The following is a 22,832-nucleotide window of genomic DNA, read 5'->3' as shown; positions in this document are numbered from 1 at the left end:
GTGGGTTATTTATACTTACTGATATTTTACTCTATTCGAAATTAAATCCGTGACATTATTACCTGAGAAATATTTATTAATTAAAAATAACAATAAACTCAGTACGTATTAACATAAATAACATTTTTTAATGAAGATAATTATGCTTTCCAAAACAAAACTTTGGTGATGAGGATGACTTCTTTAAAAAGAAAATACATTTCTTCCCCAAGTATCTATTAATACTTGGCTTAATAGAAAACAGCTGGATTTTCACATATGCTTCTGCATTTAATCAGTTGTGATATGTTGTTTTGGTTGTAGTATATAAAGAAAATAGAGCTTCTGTACACAGATATGTAGTTAGAAAGGGAGAAGTATTTTAAGAGCCTTTTCAGATAGTTGTAGGTATTCTTACCTGATATCATCAAACTCAAGTTGTAATTTTTAAAAAGGTTGTTGCAAGTGTGGGATTGGGAAACCTCATCGAACTTTTTGTGCTCTGTTTAATTCAAACCTGTTGCTTTTATCTTGTTCTTTGAATGGTCTTTTACTCATGTATAATTTTGTAACATCATGCATGGATTATTTGGAACATATTGGCTCACTGATTTGTATAGATCTTCCAAATGTGGACACATTTCATTGTAAATGTAAAAAAGGGAAAAGCACATATGCTAATATCATCTTGAGCTCAGCAGAAAAGTCTTTAAATACTGGGAAGCGATCAAGTTCATAGTAGCAGAAACAAGTTATTTAAAATATTTATTTTTACTTGAAAGCTTGAATTTTATCACCGAAAATACATACTGTTAATTGTTTTTCCAAAAGGGTCTCGGTATCCCACTGGGGCCATAGGCCACACTTTGAGGGTCACTGGCGTAAGAGCTTAGATTGGGGAGAAGCAAGTTAGAAAACATTTGTCTAAAGGTCCAAACAAATTAATTTTCAGGGTGCTGAAGGAACTTGAAGACGAGGTCTCAGAATCACTAGCAGTGGGGGAATGGGAGAGAGTTCAGACATGTAAGAATGAGAAAAGACTGCCTTGCCTCTCCAGAGGGATGTATTCTGGGTAACTCTGATTCCCAGAAAAAGACTACGGGATCTTCCGTAGCAGGTAGCTTAACATTACAAAATAATTCTGTGATTGCCAGATGTGGTGAAGGCTAGGAAGTCATCTCAAATATCGTTTTTTCTTTCTGATCATGTGACACAATGTGTCACATGGTATATACACTGAGCTATTTGAATAACTACATAAAGACAGTTGAAGGGTAATTTGTGTGGGTACTGCTTGTACAAAATGGCACATGTTGCTTTTGATCAGAAAATCAAACATAAAGAGATTATACATAATATAATTTCTCATAAAAGAAAATTTATAGAATACCTACCATATGCAAAATGTGGTGTTGGGAAAATGGCAGCTCTGAGGGGCACATATGAGGAAGTAGCATGGCATTATGGGAAGATCATAGCATCAGGAGTCGGGACACTTGAAAATGTGTTCATCCTGGTTTTCCACCAACTCAGTGGCTGCCCTTGGGCAAGTGACTTCGATTCTAGACCTACGCTTGATATCTGTCATATTAAAGAAGTTAAGGCCTCTGAAAGGGACGGAGTTGTGCTCTCCTATGCCATGGAGCATAACCAGAGTTGACAAATGGGATTTGGGAGATGCCAGTTTGCCTCACGGCGGATAACCTCCTATCTCCGTGAGGTCCATTACTGAAGCCACTAGCCTCATATGGCTATTGAGCACTCAAACTAGGACTAGTCTAAATCGCGATTTGCTCTCAGTGTAAGTTACACACCAGATTTTGAAGACTTCATATGAAAAATAGAATGTAAAATATCCCATCAGTAATTTTCATATTAATTTCATGTTGCAAAAGATAAGTTTTGGATGCATTGGGCTATGTTAAAGTATTATTGAATTAATTTCATCGGTGTTTTTAAAAAATACGTGGCTACTAGAGAGCTTAAAATTACATTAGATGGCTCACCTTATATTTCTTTTAGACAGTGCTGTTCTAGCTAACAGAGTTTCCAACAAAAGAACAGTAACTTGAAGAAGAACACAAATTTACTTTTAATTTTACTTTTTGAGGTTTGCAAGCAGAACCTGGGTCACAGTTTTGAGAAGACAGCCTCACAGAAGACTGCGTGTGCTGTGCAGCCGGGCTATACTGGGTTCTCCATCTGCACTTGGGTGAGTGCTAAGGTTCTTTCAGCTCTGCTCCCAGGATTTGTCAGTGGTAGCAGGTGAGGGAAACGGCCCAAAGGAATGCCTGACATAGGACACGGGGGACTTTCCTCCGTTCCCGGATTCAAGCAGAGAATGTTCAGTGTGTACTAATTGAGTGAATGAGAGCGTACGAAATGCGTGTGGGTATTTCAGGTAAAATGGATGATGGTTTAAGACTCAGGCTTTGCAGCAGCTCACTGCCACCATTTTCTAGTTCTGTGGCCTTCCTTACCTATCCATTCGGTGCCCCAAGGTCTTGGTCTGTAAAATGCAGGGTCCGCAGGTGCAACTTTTCAGAGCATGCACTAGATTTCCCTGGACACGCGGCGAGCTACGAAACTTACTCTGCAGTGCTCTTGTGTGAGTCACGGCTTGCGAGAGAAAACTACACACGACGACAAACCCTTTGTAAAACACCTTGCCTGTCAAGTTGGTAAGCGTGTTCTCATTTCCTTGTGTCCCCTAACCACCTGTGCAGCATGATTCTGAAACGGCTCCACAGGGCTCGTCACTGAAGCAGACCTGCCGGGAGGCCCTTAACCACCCCATCTCCCATCTCCTGGTGGGAGGTCCACTTGTGGGGAAGCGGACCCCTTAGGTGCAAAGAGAGCAGAGGCGCTCTCTCTCCAGTCCTGCACCTCCCATGCAGACCCGCCCCTGCCTGTCAAGTGTTGATCTCATGTGCCTGCCATCTGACCCTTAGGATTCTGCAGCGGAGTCCTGGGTGATGAGTAGCGATTATTTTTGTAACCCAGGACTGCCTGCAATCACATCCTCCTTCCCTCCCCTCCACCCAGCTCTCTCCCCTTCCCCAAACCTTCTCCATCTGCCCATTCTGTCCCTCCCACCTTCCCCCCTTCTCTCCCTCCCACCTTCCCCCCTTCTCTCCCTCAGACCTACCTTGGCCTGATCTTTTACTGGAGAACCAAAGGCTCCCAACTTCTGTCCTATCATCACCCAGCCCTCTCCCTCCTTCAATCTGCCTCCCTGAGATGCAAAACGAAAAATACTCTTCCTCTTGTTGAAGGCAGACTTCTCTACCGTGTTCTTAGTCCTCTCTTCCCCAGGACCTAGACCATTTTTTATTGAATTACCTCTTTTTCATCTTATTTTTGACATTTCAATCTCCTTTGGTCATTTCTTAAAGAGTTTATTAAATATTCTTTTAAATATTCTTAAATCCTTTTTTTTTTTTTCTTTGCAAAGGAAGAAAAAAACCTTCCCTACCTTGCATTCTGTTTAGGTATCACTCTCCTCTATTTTTTTTTTTATCAATTTTTAATTTTTTATTGAAGTATAGTTGATACACAATGTTACATTAGCTTCAGGTGTATAACATAGTGATTTGACATCTCTTTTTTAAAAAGCTTGTTTTATTTATTTATTTATTTGTTTGTTTGTTTGTTTATTTATTTTGAGAGACAGAAAGAGAGAGGGGGGGAGCACGTGAGCAGGGGAAGAGCAGAGAGAGAGGGAGAGAATCCCAAGCAGGCATCCCTGAGGTGGGGCTCGATCCCACAAACCATGAGATCATGACCTGAGCCAAAATCAAGAGTCTGAGGCTTAACCAATGGGGTCACCCAGGCACCTGGTGATTCGATATCTCTATACATCACACTATGTTCACCACAAGTGTGGTTACCATCTGTCACCACACAACGCTATTACAGTACCATTAGCTAGAGTCCCTGTGCTGTGCCTTTTATTCTCATGACTTATTCATTCCATAACTGAAAGCCTGTATCTCCCACTTCCCTTCATCCTTTTTGTCCATCCCCCTCTCCTCTGTCTTTTTAAAATCAAGTTAAAAAAAAAATTTACCCTTGTCTCAACTTCCTCACATCTCATTCACTCATTTTCCTATTTATAACATTTACCATATTAATTTAGTTACAAATGCATTCAAGAATCACATGTAGAATAATATGTCTATTTAGAAATATTTTAGACCTCATCAAGTTATCAATCAAGTATAGTAGTGGAATATACACATTTTCAGATATTTAGGGATTCAGAATCTTTATCTCCTATGCAACTTTCCTGGCAAGGTATGGGAGAATATGTTCTATGAAAATGCAGAAGTAAACCAAGAAACAGGAAGACACAGGATCTGGGAAAGGGGAGGGAGGGCAGCAAAGGGAAGTCCTAAAAATAAAAGCTACATAGCAGGCCTAGAGAAAAACCAGTCCAGATTGAACCAGAAATGTGGAGTCCTCCGGGAGGACTCAGGTCTCCAGGAGGGAAAAAATGGAACCAGTGTGTTTGAGTGCATGCAAAAAGTTACCAGTAGGTAGGTGACAGAGATGCTGGAGAATTTTGTAAAAAAAAAATATGTCAGAGTGTCAGAGGCACGTTAGAGTGTCAAGCAAATCAAAACATGGGGTCATTATCAACTCCAGGAAAAATGAAATGTTGAATAAGATAGGATCTATGCTTACAAATGACTATCAGTTTCCTCAGAAGCATTACTATACATTATTAAAGTGTAAACACCAATTAATGATTTCACCAAAAATTGCTGAGATGTTGGTTGGGTGGTGTGGTGGGGTAGAGAGGTGTGTTGTGCGAGAGCTAAGTCTTTCTCCGCCATCATTAGGAAGTCACCAGCTAACACCTAACACCTGATATCGATGAATAAAGAGGTAGAACTATGATGTGGAGTTCAATATGTAGAGACAGATTAACAAGAAAAGGTGAGGGTCCAATTGAGACATTGTCTCTGGAGACTGTAGTCATGGAGAGGGGCAAAGGTAGGAATCTGGTTTTTTTATTATAAACTTTTGAGTATTGTTTGAGATTTAAAATTATGCACGTGTTATTTTCATACATAATATTTAAAACTTAGGGGTAAGATTTTGATGTCACTGTTCTCCAGGATTCAAAACCTCTCCCTCTTCCTTTCTTCTATACCAACAGCCTTCCTTGGTGATTTCTTCTATTTCATGATATTCACTGGTATTAGTACTCCACAGCTTATAGCTGGCTGTACCCCAAAGGCACAGCTTCCCCTGTAGTCTTCTCTAATGGGAGGTGATTTTTTTTATTAAAAAAAAACCTCACTTCTTTAAATTTAAGTTAGTTAACATACAGTGTAGTATTGGTTTCGGGAGTAGAACCCAGTGATTCATCATTTACATACAACACCCAGTGCTCATCCCAACAAGTGCCGTCCTCAATGACCATCACCCATTTAGCCCATCCCCCCCCCCACCTCCCCTCCAGCAACCGGCCGTTTGTTCTCTGTATTTAAGAGTCTCTTATGGTTTGCCTCCCTCTCTGTTTTTATCTTGTTTATTCCTTCCCTTCCCCTATGTTCATCTGTTGCATTTCTTTTTTTTAATGTTTATTTGTCTTGAGATGGGGGGAGGGGCCGAGAGAGAGAATCTCGAGCAGGCTCCCCTGCTTGGAGCAGAGAAGCCTGACACGGGGCTCAAACCCACAAAGTGCAAGATCATGACCTGAGCTGAAATCAAGAGTCGGATGCCTATCCGACTGAGCCGCTCAGGCGCCCCTCATCTGTTTTGTTTCTTAAATCCCACATATGAATGAAATCATATGATATTTGTCTTTCTCTGACTTATTTCACTTAGTATAATACACTCTAGTTCCATCCACGTTGTTGCAAACGGCAAGATTTCATTCTTTTCCATTGCTGAGTAATATTCTATTGTGTGTGTATGTAAGGTGGAAGCTGATTTTACCTTTCCTTTCCTTTTGTAAGATTTTGTAGGGGTGGGATGATGGGATAGGGATGGATCTTGCTCCTCATTGTTACCTCTCTTGTCCCGAAAACCAAAAAACAAGAACGTGTGCACGCATGCGCACACACAAACACACACACACATGTGTCCATCTTCTCTGAAGTTTATACCGTTAGATTTTCCAATCCGAACCCCTTCATGGTCCAATTTCCTGGTCATCTACTCTTCTTCCCTGAGGACTACAGTATCTGGCTTACTGTTTCCCCCCATCCCTTAATCCTGCCATGATTTCTGGTAGGTTTTCTATGCAACAGTTCCCGGACCCAATCACTTCTATCCGTTGTTTTCTCCCCTCTGCCTCAACCAGCAGCTCCCATTATCATCATGTTATTTCTAATTGTCAGTCACCCGAATCTCTGGTTTTGAGCCTCCTACCTACCCTGTATGACTCCGATATTTGCACTCACTTTGTCTTGTACCACCACTATTCACCCTACCACTTTTTTTTATTATTAATTTCTCCCCTTATATCCTTACATATATTCATACCCATTTCATGGTTCTTCATTACAATCATTCTTTTGTAGCACATTCTTGATTTCTTTGACACTTTCTTTCTCAGTCATTTGCCTGGCAAATTCCAATCTATCAGTCTATGTGTCGGCAGCTGAACATCAAAGGGTAGAACACAACTGCGCTTTCTGGTTTCACTCTGCATTGACTGCCACCACTGAAACATTCCCACCAGTCGGCAGTCCTATTTTTTCCTGGCAAATTTACTTTCTCATTCTCCAAGGTGACTACTTCATATCTTCTCACTCTTCAGACCTCCATAACCTTGATTGATGACCTAAACTTCTATTTTATGGACGGCATTTAAGTAATTTCATGCTAGTGCTCATATTCCTACCACAGAATCGAATAACCTCCTAGAATCAGTACTCATGCTCTTGGATTCTTTTCTTGGTTACAACGAAAGGGAAAACTTAGTTCATTTCAAAGACCAAGTTCTTCATATTGGCCCAAAGGCTATCTCTTCTAGTGGTCACAAACTTTTTTTTTCAATCATCTCATCTCTTTGTTCAGCAATTTTTCCACTTTACTTGATGGATTGTTCCCATTAGCACACAAACAAGCTTGGGTATTTCTTCCAGATAAACTCTTCAATCCTTAGCATAGCCTACAAAAACGTCCATGGTCTGGCTGCTCTTATCTTTCCATTTTCATCATCCCACATCCTACTTTCCAGTCACCCTAGACAACTGGCTATTTGCCAAGTAGCCCTTCTGCTGTATACGTCCAGGTGTCTGATTACATTCAGTGTACAAAACTCAGGGAGATATGACCCAGAACCAGGAGAAAAATCAACCGATAACCCACTCATGATAAAAAGCCTCAGCAAACTAGGAGTAGAGGGGAACATTTTCAACTTGATAAAGAACATCTACAAAAACCCAAAGCTGACATCATCCCTACTGGTGAGAAACTAGGAGCTTTCCTGCTAAGATCAGGGATAAGGTAAGAATGAGCCCTCTCACTCCTTGTTTTCAACATCATACTGGAAGTCCTAGCTAATGCAATAAGGTAAAAACAAACAAACAAACAAATAAATGGTATAGAGTTTGGGAAGGAAGAAATAGAACTGTCTTTGCAGATGACGTGATTGTCTATGTAGAAAATCCAAAAGAATCAACAAAAACCTCCTGGAACTAATACCTGATTATAGCAAGTTTGCAGGATACAAGTTTAATATAAAAAGCCAATCGCTTTCCTGTATGCCAGCAATGAGCCGGTGGAATTGAAGTAAATACACAATACAATTTACATTAACAACACCCACCCCCAAAGTGAAATACTTACATATAAATCTTAAAAACATAGTAACAAGATCAGTATAAGGAACATTATAAGCTTGACTAAGGAAATCAAAGAAGAACTACATTATTGGGGAAATTTTCCATTTTTAAAGATAAGGAGACTCAATATTGTTAACATGTCTACCTAGTCAATGCAATCCTAATCAATATCTCAATTTGTGGATGTGGACAAAATGATTCTAAAATATATGTGGAGAAGCAAAACACCCAGAATAACCAACACAAAATTGAAGGAAAAGAACAAAATCAGAGGACTGACACTATCCCACTTAAATTTGTAGCAATGAAGACAGGATACTCTTGGCAGAAGAATAAACAAATATATCAGTAAAACAGGATTACAGAACCCAGATATAGACCCCTGTGAATATAATCAACAGATCTTTGACAAGGATAGAAAGGCAATATGATGGAAAAAATCCTTTTTTTTTTTCTAGGTTTATTTTTATTTATTTGAGAGAGAGATAGACAGCAAACGGGAGGGACAGAGAAAGAGAGAGAAAGAGAGAGAGAGAGACAGAATCCCAAGCAGTCTCCACACTGTCAGCACAGAGTCTGATGTGGGGCTCAAACTCAAGAACCGTGAGATCATGACTTAAGCCAAAACCAAGAGTTGGACGCTTGACCGACTGAGCCACCCAGGCACCACAAGATAGTCTTTCCAACAACTGGTGCTGAAACACTGGACATCCACGTGCAAAAACTGAATCTAAATACATACCTCACACCCATCACAAAAATTAACTAAAAGTAGTTCAGAGACCTACATGTAAAATGTAAAAGTGTAAAACTCCTGGACAATAACATAAGAAGAAATCTAGATGATCTTGGGTGCGGTGATAACTTTTTAGATACAACACCAAAAGCGCAATCCACGAAAAAAAAAAAACGTTTGATAAGCTGGACGTCATTCAAACTAAAGCCTCTGCTCTGCGAAAACCACTGTCAAGAGAATGGGAAATCGAGCCACACACTGAGAGAAAATATTTGCAAAAGTCACATTGGATCAAGAACTATTATTCAAAATATACAGAAACATACAAAAAATTAGAGAACAAGAAGAAAAATAAATAAACAAGTGGCAAGAGATCCAAATAGGCACCTCACCAAACAAGATACTCAGATGGCAGGGGACAAGCTGTTCCACATTCTGTGTCTTCAAGGAACTGCAAATTAAAACCACAGTGAGATACCCCCACATGCTTATTACAGAGGGGAAAATCCAAAACACTGAGAGCAGGAAATGCTGGTGAGGATGGAGACCAGTGGGAGCTCTCATGCACTGCTGGTGGGAATGCAAAATGGTGCTGCCACTTTGGAAGACAGTTGGGTGGTGTTTTACAAAGCTAAATATAGTCTTACCGTATGATCTAGCGATCGGGCTCCTTGGGATTTACCCAAAGGAGTTGACAACTTATATCCGCACAGAAACCTGCACGCAAATGTGTATAGCAGTTTTATTTATAATTGCCCAAACTTGGAGGCAACCAAGATGTCCTTCAGTAGGTGAATGGGTAAAGAAACTGTGGTCCATCAGACGATAGAATATTATTCAACGCTAAAAAGAAATGAAATATACAACCCTGAAAAGACCTGGAAGAAACTTAAACATATATTACTAAGTGAAAGAAGCCAATCTGAAAAGGCTATATATTCCAATTATATGACATTCTGGAAAAGGCAACAATATGGAGGCAGTTACAGGATCAGTGGTTGCCAGGAGTTAAGGGCGAAGGAGGAATGGATGGGTGAAGCAAAGAAAATTTTAGGGCAGTGAAACTATTTTGTATGATGCTATAATGATAGTTGTATGTCATTACACATTTGTCAAAACCCATAGAATGTGAACACACTGAGTGATCTCTAAACTGTGGACTTTGGATGACAATGACATATCAGTGTAGGTTCATTGGGTGTAACAAAATTTCCACCCTGGCCTAGGAGGAGTGGAGGAGACTATGCATTTGTTGAGGCAGGGGGTGTAGGAGCACATTCCATTAAATTTTGCTGTGAACCTAGAACTACTTAAAAAAAACAAAAGACTATGGGGCGCCTGGGTGGCTCAGTAGGTTAAGCGTCTGACTTCGGCTCAGGTTATGATGTCACGGTTCGTGGGCTCGAGCTCTGCAAGGGCTCTGTGCTGACAGCTCAGAGCCTATAGCCTGCTTTGGGTTCTGTCTCCCTCTCTCTCTGCCCCTCTCCCACTCATGCTCTGTCTGTCTCTCTCAGAAAAATAAAATTGAAAAAAAAGATTTTTTAAGGCTATTAAAAAAAAATCAACCAAGAGAACCAGGCCCAGCAATAATAGTTAATAAAGTTAATAGAAAATAATCCTAAGGGGTGCCTGGGTGGCTCGGTTGGTTAAGAAATCCAACTCTTGATTTTGGCACAGGTCATGATCTCACGGTTCGTGGGTTTGAGCCTGAGTCGGGCTCTGCACTGACAGCATAGAGCCTGCTTGGGATTCTCTTATGCCTCTCTGTCTTTGCCTCTCCCTCGCTCATGCTCTGTCTCTCTCTCTCTCTCTCTCTCTCTCTCTCTCTCAAAATAAATAAATAAACATTAAAAAATGGGAGAAAGAAAATAATTTTAAAATAGTTTCTATAACTGTTATCATGTGTTAAATAATGTAAAAGAGAATACGATTGTCAAATTCGATAACTGATTTTTAAATACAAAGCAAACAACACAATGTAAACTTAAACACAAGGACTATTATGAAGGATAAAGAGGGAAAGAGGAGCATTTCTTAATGTAAGAGAGGCCAATTCACCAAGAAGCCATAATTGCTTTAAATGTGTATAAATGTAATAACAGAGCTTCAAATATATGAAACAAAAGCCAGTGGCATTGAAAGGAGAAATAGAGAAATCCACACTTACAGTGGCAATTGAATCTGGAAATATGACCTAAACTGTAAACAGGCAAAAATAATTTAATTTTGATTTATTTTGAGTGGTTATTCCGTTCACATGGCTGAAAATCAGAGGTGAAAAGCACATAGTGTATATGGTATATACAGCATAAAGATATGGTGAAAAATCTCGCCACCTTGTTACTCGCTCCTTAGCCAGTTTTCCTTGGAGGTAACACTGTTACCAATTCTTGTGTATTGCCTAAAGATATCTTATCCATATATAAAAGGTTTATGTACCCACTTTTCCCCTTTTCTATACAAATAGTAGCACACGGTACCCATTTCAGAATTTTGGGGGGTACCATTTAATAATATTTTTGATTCCATTATTGGTACATAAAACCCTAGATTAGGTAAGCTTTAGGGCATGGCACTTTGTCCGTAGTTCTATGCATTCTTTTTTGTATTCAATTGTGCGTGCCATGGCTTGAAATTCTTCAGAAAGTTTCAAGCCCCACTGAGATCGCATGAGAATTTTTTTTTTTAATTATTGGGATGTAATTCACATACCATAAAATTTACCCTTTCTTTTTGTTTTTATTTTTTCAATTTTTAATTTTTATTTATTTATTTATTCACTTTTTTTTTTTTTTTTTGAGAGAGCGCGCACACGTGTGCAAGTGAGGAGGAGCAGAAGAAAGAGAGACAGAATCCCAAACAGGCTCCAAGCCCAGTGCAGAGCCTGATGTGGGGCTCGAACTCATGACTGTGAGACCATGACCTGAGCCGAAATGAAGAGGCAGTCGCTTAACCAACTGAGGCACCCAGGTGCCCCACACACTTTCAAAATATGCACTTTAAGTGGTTTTTAATGTATTTATTAAAGTTGTGCGAACATCACCACTTCCTAATTCCAAAGCATTTCCATTACCTGTATCCATTAGGAGTCACCCCGTTTCCCCTAACACACCTGCTGACTCTATAGATATGTGCAGTGGACATTTTATAGAAATGAACTCATACAATACGTGGTCTTTTGTGTCTGGCTTCTTTCACGTAGCGTACTGTTTTCCGGTTTCATCCATGTTATACTTCACTCCTTTTTGCGGTTGAATAATACACCACTTTTCATTTGCATTAGAATTTTATTTTATTTTTTTAATTTTTTTTTAACGTTTATTTTTGAGACAGAGAGAGACAGAGCATGAACGGGGGAGGGGCAGAGAGAGAGGGAGACACAGAATCGGAAGCAGGCTCCAGGCTCTGAGCCATCAGCCCAGAGCCCGACGCCGGGCTTGAACTCACGGACGCGAGATCATGACCTGAGCTGAAGTCAGACGCTTAACCGACTGAGCCACCCAGGCGCCCCTGCATTAGAATTTTAAACATCCTTGCTAACGATGTGTAATTGAATCGGTACAGGATGAGGTGGTGTGGTCTCGTACACATTAAAACATAAGTCCTTTTTAGGTTGTGAATTCGAAAAGGTCTATTTTTAACACATTTTACAAGAATCTTCAGATATGAATGAAGCGCATTTCGGAGAATCAGGAAGCTGTGCCTGTTGCCACAGACTTTTGGCAAAGATGGTAGTTTATGTGTAGGTTTCTGAAGCTTTTCTCAGAATTGGAAATGACCAAAAGACATTAAAGGAACAAAAACAAAATGCCCCCGGCTAATTTGTGTGGAAACCAGGGAATGATGCCAACCACACTGCATGAAATTCAAGGTATGTCTGTTAAGTCCAGTGCAGTGGGACCAGATGGAAGTCACAGAGGAGGAAGGAAATTCTTCAGGTTCTATCAGCATCCCCTTAAGTCCCTGATCGAGGCTGACGTAGGGTGGGACACAAGGCTAAATTAAGAATATGACACACGGCTTACAGCAATGAAAAGCAGGTTGGGGATTTTCTCTGATCCATTGTCTCAGTGACGTCGGGTTTCACGTAGAGACAGATAAGGACTTTCCCAAGCAGGAGTGCCATGAATGCCTACTTTCTCGTCAAGAGGATGGGACACTGTTCCAAATGAGTGGATGTACCAAGAGTAGCTACCAAGCCAAACAGTAAACTGACGTGGAAAATGGCCTTCCTATGACAGGGAATGAAATATGGAAGTCAACCAACAAAGACAAATGACCCCACCCCAGTGTGACCCGGGGCAGACTTTGGCCTCAGTTCTTTCTGGCCTTCTATAGACTTCTTTTGGAATGGTTATGAGAACATATATCATCAGCCCTCCAGCTGATGTTTAAGGGGAGGTTTAAAGGGCGCCCAGGAACAGTGAGGAGACTCAAGGAGAGTCCATGTACATTATTTGGGGGCAAATATTGGATTTGTCCATGTACATTTGTCCATGTACATTTCCACATGTACATTATTTGGGGGTAAATATTGGATCTGGTATTTACCTCCATGTTTGTAAGTATGTCAGTACACAATCTCTTTATTTTTTCATTTTAGAGCTTATATTGACCTCCTATTTTGGTAGATGCTGTTTAGCACACACGTCCTCCAAACACCAATTCTGATGCTTTTCCAGTCCTCCTGGTTATACCACAGGTTTTAGTTAAATCATTATGAAGTATTAATATCACTGGACTAAATAAACACTGCCCTCTGCTTTGCCAAGCAGCATACTGATTGCTTCTTACACGACTTTTGTTTTTCCTGTAGTTAGTAATTGCCCGATTTATTTCACTTGCCCATTTCCTTGTACCTTGTACTTTTGCTAATATTTCTCCTTCCTTTCAATATAATGTTCCACAGAGTCAAATTCACCTGTAACCTATCCATTTCACTGATTTTCCCCGAGACATTCCATTGATCTTCATGGGTTGTCCTCTAGTGGACATGTCTTTCCGCATATCAGGTGTCCATCCATATGGACAAGCAAGACATCCCAAATCCCAAAGCTCCCCGTGCGCCTGCACAACACCAGACGCCTCTGCTTCTGGCGTCTTTTCAGGGTTTGACCTCGTTCTCGTCAGTGCCTCTCGTGGCACACACTGAAGTGTCACATTTCACTGCTCTGACAGGTGCTAACCGTCCCGCCCTATCTTTTCTGTTCTTCATATTTTTGTGGTCTACAGACATTTCCAGGATTCGTTATGGTTGGAATCTGTGAATCTGTGCTTCTGTTCTCATTTTTCTTGTTCAGTGCAGATTTCTAAGAGGAAAGGTGTGCAGAAGGATCTTTATGTTGCCATTTTACACAGAGGTCAACCACTCTGTCTTCTTCAAACACCTTCTTTCCTTGCTCCTGTGACTCTAGTGTGTGGGTTCTTCTCTTCCCTCTTTTTGTCCTACAACACGTCTGAATTTGGGAGTCCCTCAGGCTGTGGTGTGTTGCTACCTACTCATCTCTCTCTATCTCTCTACCCACGATTCTCTTTTTTTTTTTTAATTTTTTTTTTTTTTTAACGTTTATTTTTGGGACAGAGAGAGACAGAGCATGAACGGGGGAGGGGCAGAGAGAGAGGGAGGCACAGAATCGGAAGCAGGCTCCAGGCTCTGAGCCATCAGCCCAGAGCCCGATGCGGGGCTCGAACTCACGGACCGCGAGATCGTGACCTGAGCTGAAGTCGGACGCTCAGCAGACTGAGCCACCCAGGCGCCCCTCTACCCACGATTCTCTAATCCATCCATGTGATGTTAAATACCTTCTGTGTCCTGAGGACTCCCCAACTTTTAATTTCATCCAAGATTTCCCTGTAAAGACCTGATCTTGTCTATTTTTCAAATGCATCACAAACTTACCATGTCTCAAACTGAACTCCTGATTCTCAGCGCTAAAGCTGTTTTTCTGCAGGACTTTCACATCTCAATTACAGTGGTGCCATCCACCCGGTTGCTTGAGCCTAAAGCCTGGCAATTTCTTCCTCTTGTTTGTTTGTTTTTATTTTAGAGAGAAAGCATGTGTGTGAGTGGGGGAGAGGGGCAGAGGGTGAGGGGGAGAGAGAGAGACAGAGAGAGACAGAGAATCTTAAGGAAGCTCCATGCTTAGTGCATAGCCCAACTTGAGGCTTAATCCCATGACCCTGGGATCATGACCTGAGCCAAAATCAAGAGTTGGACGCTCAACCAAGTGAACCACCCTGGCACCCCTCTTCCTTTTGTTTAACAAACCTCTCTGCACCCCCATTTAACCCCAGTTCACTTGATCCAAAATTCCAATTCCAAAATATATCTTGAATCCTTTTGCCATACTCTAAACTATAATTTTTTATTTGGATCACTGACTTTGCAGCCTAACAGACTTCTGCTTCGACTACTTGGCTTTCCACCCCATGCTTCCCAGCAGCAGCCACAACGGATTTAAAGTGTCAGTCAGATCATGCACTCCTTTCCTTGGAGATCCTAGTGAATTCTCGTAGCATCTCCAAGAACACCCAAACTTGTACCAGCCTGGGTGTGGCCTGGTTTTGCCTGCCTCTTTCACTGTAACTCCTGCAGAGTGATCAGGGCAGAGAAAAGCAAGAGGGTTTCTGGCCTCAGGGCATTTGCATGTGCTGTTCTTTTTATCTGGTTCACGCCTACACTCTCTCTTCATATGGATTGCTCATTTTCATCCATGAAATCTCATCTCAAATATCACTTCCCAAGAGGTTTAGAGGGTCACCCAATCTAAGGCAGTTTCCCCGGGTATGGTCTCTCATAGGACTCCCTTCTTTTTCTTTAATACCTGGCCCTAATTCATATTTGTTTTCTTACTTGCTTAAAGTCTGTCTTTCACACCAGAGAATGAGACTAGAAGCTAGTTCTAGGATTTTTTTTTTTTCCCTTTCAACATTATCCTTCCGGTGCCTGCCCTGTGGAGATCCTCAATATATTTTTCAATTAAAGGAATGATTTTAAAAATAAGCAAGCAGCAATAAAACAAAACAAAAACAGGACCTATCAAAACATTCTGCTGCAAACAGAGGATTGCCATCGATTCAGATACAGAGGATGAGTGTATTTCAGGAAAGACGATGACATTTTAGGGAGCATTTGCTCTCTCTCGGGGCCCTTAAAGAAATTGTGAAGTCTCTGAAGAAGAGAAGAGAGATGTTACAGAGAGACAGCAAGATGAGGACGAAAGGGAAACGTAGACTCAAATGCAGGGGGACAGTAAGACCAGGACAGAAATTCCGACGGCATCGGAAGCCATGAGGAACAGAGTCAACGCTGCCAAGAATAAAGTCAGTTCAGTGAAAGGCAGGTAAAGGATGCTCTGAGAACACAGCGGGAAAGGGAACTGGAAGGAGCACACCGGACATGTGATAGATAGACAAGAGAGAGTGCGGTGTGGACAGATGGCGGACAGTCCTGAGAGGGAGAGAGGAAATGGAGCCAATGGATCCAAATACGCCCGCGCACGAATTAACGGCAAGACTAGCAACCTGGACGTATGTTGGTGACTTTCTGTGTCCTCTGTGTCTTGTACACAGTAGGTACTCAATCCACATAGCCAATTGTAACATAAAAAATTTTTTATGTTCTTAATAAAAATCAACAACTAAGACGGAGGGTTGCAGTTTTATTGTTGACCTATACAAACTTCAATAAAATTACTGTAATAAAATGTGTACTGAACAACAAAATACATAATACGAAATCTATTTATAATGTGTGAAGAAAAGAATCAAAACAACAGAGGAAGGAAACACTAGCATCATTCCTTTGAATTTTTACCTGACCAAAGAGATCTATGATTATATCTATGATTATAGATAAATTTAATATAAATCAATAAGATTTCTTTAAATACATAAAACATTTTGTTCTTTTTAATGTCCATGGAACACTAAATAACAAGTTTTAAATTAAAAATAACTTATGCACATAATATAATTTTATCTTAAAAATATGTATAGATATATACAAATATATTTATTTTTAAATTTATTTACTTATTTTGAGAGAGAATGTGAGTGGGGGAGGGGCAGAGAGAGAGAGAGAGAGAGAGAGAGAGAGAGATTCCCAAGCAGGCTGTGTGCTGACAGCACAGAGCTCTACATGGGGCTCGATCCCACAAACCATGAGATAATGACCTGAGCTGAAATCAAGAGTGTATGGACTGAGCCGCCAGGTACCCCACAAATGTATTTATGTGGGTAAAAATAATGCAAGATGGAGACTGGAGTAGTAAGAGTGTTTTCTCTGAGTGGTGGGATTTCTTTTGTTTTTTTTTTTTTTTAATGTTTATTTGTTTTTGAGAGAGAGACAGAGTGTGAGCAGGGGAGGGGCAGAGAGAGAGGGAGACACAGAATCTGAAGCAGGCTCCAGGCTCTGAGCTGACAGCACAGAACCCGACACGGGGCTCGAACCCACGAACTGTGAGATCATGACCCGAGCCGAAGTCCGATGCTCAACCGACTGAGCCACCCAGGCACCCCTAGTGGTGGGATTTCTAATTATTACTATTTTCCTTTCATTTATATGAATTTTCTGTCATTTCTACAATGGACTTGTATTGCTTGTATAATTGAAAAAGTGAAGGGGAAGCCGGTCAATTCACACTCAAGTGAAATGTTATTAGTAAAGACACAGCCCATCATAAGGGAGGGGTGACCAGTAGGAAGGACGAGACGTGCATACAGACAACAAAACCTTCAGTGTGTTTGGGGAAAGCTTTATTAAACCATAAGAATTGAGAGAAGTCCAAGAATACGTTCTCTATGGAAAAGGAAACCAAGGGAGGACAAAACTAGATCACAGGCTGTCTTCACAGGCAGAAGGCTTTCCCAAGCATCACATACCACGAGGTAAAGAGGAGAAAGAGAAACAATCCCAAAGGAATATGGATATTAAAATTAATGCTAACCCTAGAAGGATTATAGTGCTGTGCTGTTGATTTTGGAAAGTGGAGAAAACTCCAAGCCGCTTGAAGTCATAAGAGACACTGTGCTGTAGTAAAAAGAGCCCTGGGTAATCAGGCATATTTGAATTTCAGTGCAAAGTCTGCAACTCAACCAGGCTGTAACCTGATTACTGAACTGTCTCTGACCCTCAGTTTGCACCTCTATAAAATGGGGATAACGATGCTTGCTTTGGATGATTGCTATATTGAATTATCCAAAGAAAGTTTGTGAGGGGTGCCTGGGTGGCTCGGTTGGTTAAGCGGCCGACTTCAGCTCAGGTCATGATCTCACAGCTCACGAGTTTGAGCCCCGAGTTGGGCTCTGTACTGGCAGTTCAGAGCCTGGAGCCTGCTTCCATTCTCTCTCTCTGCCCCCACCCTGCTCGCACTCTGTCTCTCAGTCTCTCTCTGTCTCTCTCTGTCTCTCTCTGTCTCTCTCTCTCAAAAATAAATAAATAAATAAAATAAACATTAAAATATTAAAAAAAGGAAGTATGTGAACACATATGGATAAACATATATACAGAAAGGGGTGCGGATCTTGAAGAATTAATTCGGTATCTATGTGTGGAGCACTTACTACATAAGAGCCACAGGGGCATAGAGACCTCGTGTCTGCCCTCATGAAGCTCACGAACGTCACGTCCACGAATGCAGCCTAAGATAGTGGAGGAGGAGTTCCCCTGAGGACAGCATGCTGGGCGTCTCAGGGAGCAGATGTTGGTGTTTGAACTGGACCTTACCGGAAAGCCAGAATCTGGACGTACTAATCCACGGGCAGGAGGGGGAGTGATTAAACACCCCCTGCGTTATGAAGAAGGATGGAGAAAGGCAGGAGGAGAAAAATAACAAGTTGTCAACAGAGCGTTGTTCGATTTGATTAGACCCGCAATGATCTAATCATTTTTTTTCCTACAGATCTTCAAAGATCATTGTTTGGATGACCATGCAGGCGCAGAGAACTGAGACAGTGATGTTAGGAAGCTGGTGAAAACGCTCCCTATTTATTTCTGCCTGCTTGTCTGTGACCAGTGTTTCACAAAAGGAGTGAGAAATTAGTAACCACATGCTGGGTAAGATGTTCACGAGAAGGTCAGGAAGCTTGTTTGTCAACCTTAATTGACAACTGATGTTTAAAAGGCGAAGCATCATTCTCGTAATTTAATGGGAGAAATTGCTATTTAATGCCAGAGGGGGAAGAGCTACCATATGCAAAAGCCTGTGGAAATGAGACATACGGACAAAATAATCCCCTTTTTGTTTTAGGAAAACGTAAAGTGGTGCCCCAGGGATTGTTGGCAAATATTATCATCTTTGAAAGCTACTACTTAACACAAATTCCGGGAAACCAGAGGCTTCTGGGTAATGTGAATCACAAGGAAAGAATGCCCCGTTTTGTGGCTGAAACTTTTTAATGGAATACTGGTTGATCTTAGTGAAGAAGGCCAGGGGTCAGGGTCAGTTTGGGAGAATTTTCTGCCTGTTTCTGTAGAGGCCCCTACATAAAACACTTCTTTCTCGGCCTGATTGAAATGTTTCATGTGATCACCTACCCGTGGGAGCCACTCACATCTCCAGAGATATGCTTCCTCCTTTTTCCCTATGTTGCCTAACTTGAGATAGAGCTTAATAGGGCTCTACTCATTCTTTAAATGAAAATTTATTAAGCACTGGTTGCCTCCATGCCTCCTGTCTTTGATGATCTTGATTTAGAGATGGTGTACAGGATCCCCTTAGCCAAACAGAATCACTCTACATTTTAAACCGGAGGGCATTTACTACAGGGAATTGGTTACCTGATGAGGGGGAAACCGAGATGCCAAAGTGGGTGGTAAGGCCACCCAGGGGTTATCGTAAGAGCAGGCAACTGCTTCGGCCCCAGGGCTGCAGAGGGCCGGGGGGAGTTGGTGGGGGGGGGGGGTTGTTGTGGGGTGTCCAGGAGCATCACAGAAAGCTGAGAGGAGGGGAGAGATATCCTGACTCCTTTGGGTTTCTAGCTTTCTAATCTTTCACTGGTGTCTTCACAGGCCAAACCCATCCAGAACTGGAGGAAAGGGAGGAAGAAGTTCCTTGTAATACAGAGTATAGCACTAGGAGAGAGATGGGTAAGCCAGGACTGTACTGTGATGTAGTCTGTCTGTGCTAAGTCCTACGAGAGCAGGTTGCACGGTCCTCTGTGCGCTGAGATGCCTTCAGAAGAAGCTATTATTTGAGCTGCTTCATAATGAATATTTCTATGGTAGGAAAAGGCAGGGTGGGGGTAGGGGAGGAAGGGTGCTTTGAAAGAGAGGGGAAGAGACTTGGAAGGCTCAAAGCTTATGTTGGAGTTGAGGAATCACAAACAGCTCTTTGGGGATAGAGCATCAGTGGATGGCAGGTGTGCAGGGGATGAAGCTGGAAAGAGTTGGGGACCTCCTAGCACTTCGGACGAGGAGCTGGCCTTGGCTAGGACGCTAGGATGGGGACAGTGTCATTGAAAGTTCCCTCGGAGGTCTGCACCAGCGTGAAAATGTGGTGTAATGGGGATACTGAAGACAGGGAGGTCAATTAGAAGGAGGAGAGAGCGGGGAGAAGGGCAGGACTTCCCAGAGAGGAGCACGCAGTGAGGAGGGAAACCTAGTGACATCAAGAACGTTGAATGGATAGGATTTGGAGATTTTTTTAATGTTTATTTTTGAGAGAGAGAGAGAGAGAGAGAGAGAGCAGGGGAGGGGCAGAGAGAGAGGGAGACACAGGATCCAAAGCAGGCTCCATCCAGGCTCCGAGCTGTCAGCACAGAGCCCGAACTGTGGCTTGAACTCACGAACTGGGACATCATCGCCCAAGCCCAAGTCAGACGGTGCTTAACTGACTGAGCACAGCCAGGCACCCCTAGGATTTGGCGATTTTAATGTACATCATGAGGGGAGATGCAGAAATCCCCATTGGATGGCCATGGTGTCATTTACCCAACAGGAGGAGGGAGCTTTTTATTGACCTCTCTGATATTTTCCATGTAGAGTTTTATTTTTGGCTGCTAGTGGAGTTTGAAATGGAGAAAGCTAAAGCTGTCTATCTGGTTGATGTGCCATTACTGATAGGAAGAGAGTAGATAGGACACACCCACCGCTCTCCCCATTAGCTGCCTCATTTCCTGTGGGAGAGACACGTATGCCAGCACAGAATAGCAAGACAAAGTGATAGTCATGGAAGAGGTCAGTGCCAGCTGCTAAGGAGCTGAAGGGGGAGCCAGCTTCCAACTCTGCCTGGGTGCAAGTGGAGGTGGGGTATTCATGAGGGCTTCCAAGAGGAAACAACTCTTGACCTGACTCTTGAAGGGTGCGTGGGAGTTCTGTAGGTGGAAGAGTGAGAAGATAAAGTGTGTAGAGACATGACCTATGAGAGAACATGGTCCCATCTTGTTGAACATAAGTGTGAGAAGGACAGAATGATGTGAAGTGATGCCAAGAAGGAAACGAGAGGTAGAGCAGTGACAATGTTTACCCTAAAATTGATGGGGAGACCTTGGTAAATTTTGAGGAGATCCTTTTTAGATACCACTCTCTTGCTCACTCAACAAATATCATCTGAGTTCCATGTTGGACCACTCTGGTGGCAGAGTGAAGGATGAATACATAAGAGATATTTCACAGGGAACCAGCTGTTTTCCAAAACGTGCTGCTTCTGCCTCCAGACGCAACTAGACCACATCTCTGTCTCTCTTGCCATTAGGTGTGGCTGCGTGTCCTTATTCCAATCTAAGCAATGTGTGCAGAAGTGAATCGTGCTTCATTTTGGTGAGATGGGGCCTTTGGGACCTACCCTGTGCTGGGCCTTATGCTTTTCCTCTTCCTGGCCGACTGGGTTGAGACCTTGGAAACCAAGTCAGGAAGATGCTGGAGCTGCCATCAGCACAGGCCTCCCTACTGTCTGGAAACATACCCTGGACCATATGTGAGCCAGAAATAAATATTTCTTAATGTGAGCCCTTGTGTATATGAATCTATCAGCATAGCTCAGCTACCCTAATCATAATCTTAGTGACATAAGAGGTTGGTGTAAGTAAATGAAAGTTTCAGCTGGGGCCATAGAAGTGAGGATCGAGAAGCAGGAGGAGAGGGAGTAAATGGCTATTTAGAAGAAAAAACGTGCTGGAAAGTGGTTGGCTTCGTGGGTGAGAGCGGTCCAACATGACTCCTGATTCCTGCCTTGGGTGACTGGTCAGATGATGGTAACATTCCATGATGGAACCAGAAGAGGAGCAGGATGTTTGGTGTTAGGGGTATGGATCTGACTTAGTGAAGGTCTGGGATTTAGACATTTGGGAGACGATAAACTTATGAAGGTATGAAATGATTCATTTAAGCATAGAGGTAGAGTGTAGAGAACAGGATAGATAATGGACTTCGATGAAGCATCTATCTATCTATCTATCTATCTATTTACTGTTGGTCTTCAAATATTTTGATCATGAAATTTCAAACATATAAAACTGAGAGAATGGTGTCATGAACTCTGCACAACCATCATCATGCTTCAGCGATTTCATGTTCATTAGCTTTCTATTGCATAGAACAAATCACCCCAAAACTTAGCAACTGAACACAGTAAATATTTATTATTGCATACCATTTTGGTGGGTCATACATCCAGGAACGCCTTAGCTGTGTGGATCTGGAACTGTGGTCATCAGGAGGCTTGACTGGGGCTTGAAGATCTGCTTCCAAGGTGATTCACTCACATGCTTGGCAAGTTAGTGCCAGCCATTGGCAAGACGTCTTATTCAAGGGTCTTTATGATGTGCCTGCTGGCTTCTCCCAAAGTGAGTCACCTTTAGAGACAGCAAGGCAGAAGATGTATGTGACCTATCCTTGGCAGTCAGACGCCTTCACTTCCACAGTGTCTTGTGGCTACACAGGTCAACTCTGTTCACTGTGGGAGAAGATCACACAAGAGCATGAATACTAAGAGGTGGAGGTCATTGGGGTCATCTTGGAAGCTGGTGACCCTATCACTCCCAGCCAGTCTTATTTCCTCTATACCCTCAACTCACGGCCCCTTGCCTACATTGTTTTGAAAGAAATCCTCAATATTGTACCATTTTATTATTAAGCATTTCAATAGGTATCTGAAAAGTTAACAGTATTTTTTTTTGATAGAATTCAATATCTGGTCAGTATTAAAATTTCCCCATTTTGTATATTTCTCCATAAATGTACATACCTATACATATATTTATTTGTTATATTATTTGTTTATTTGAGTCATGTTCCTACTAAGGTGTATATATTGCAATTAGTTAATATAACCATTAGGTCTCCACCTGTGGGTTCATCCTTTTTTTTTTTT

At 41.9% G+C, this 22,832-nt stretch overlaps 1 long non-coding RNA gene across 1 annotated transcript; it reads left to right on the top strand.

The window, feature by feature from the left end:
• Positions 1 to 121: 121 nt before the first annotated feature.
• On the top strand, positions 122 to 22,506 carry LOC109255419 (uncharacterized). Its single transcript, XR_002075231.2, has 4 exons — positions 122 to 2,191; positions 18,423 to 18,577; positions 19,532 to 19,609; positions 21,216 to 22,506. It is a non-coding gene; the product is annotated as an uncharacterized LOC109255419 (long non-coding RNA).
• Positions 22,507 to 22,832: the final 326 nt, after the last annotated feature.

Source organism: Panthera pardus, unplaced genomic scaffold, assembly GCF_024362965.1.
Source record: "Panthera pardus isolate Hobbes unplaced genomic scaffold, ASM2436296v1 HiC_scaffold_22, whole genome shotgun sequence".
NCBI classification, from domain to species: domain Eukaryota; kingdom Metazoa; phylum Chordata; class Mammalia; order Carnivora; family Felidae; genus Panthera; species Panthera pardus.
The sequence above is the reverse complement of the archived record's forward strand: the minus strand, read 5'-3'. Positions and strand labels throughout refer to the sequence as shown.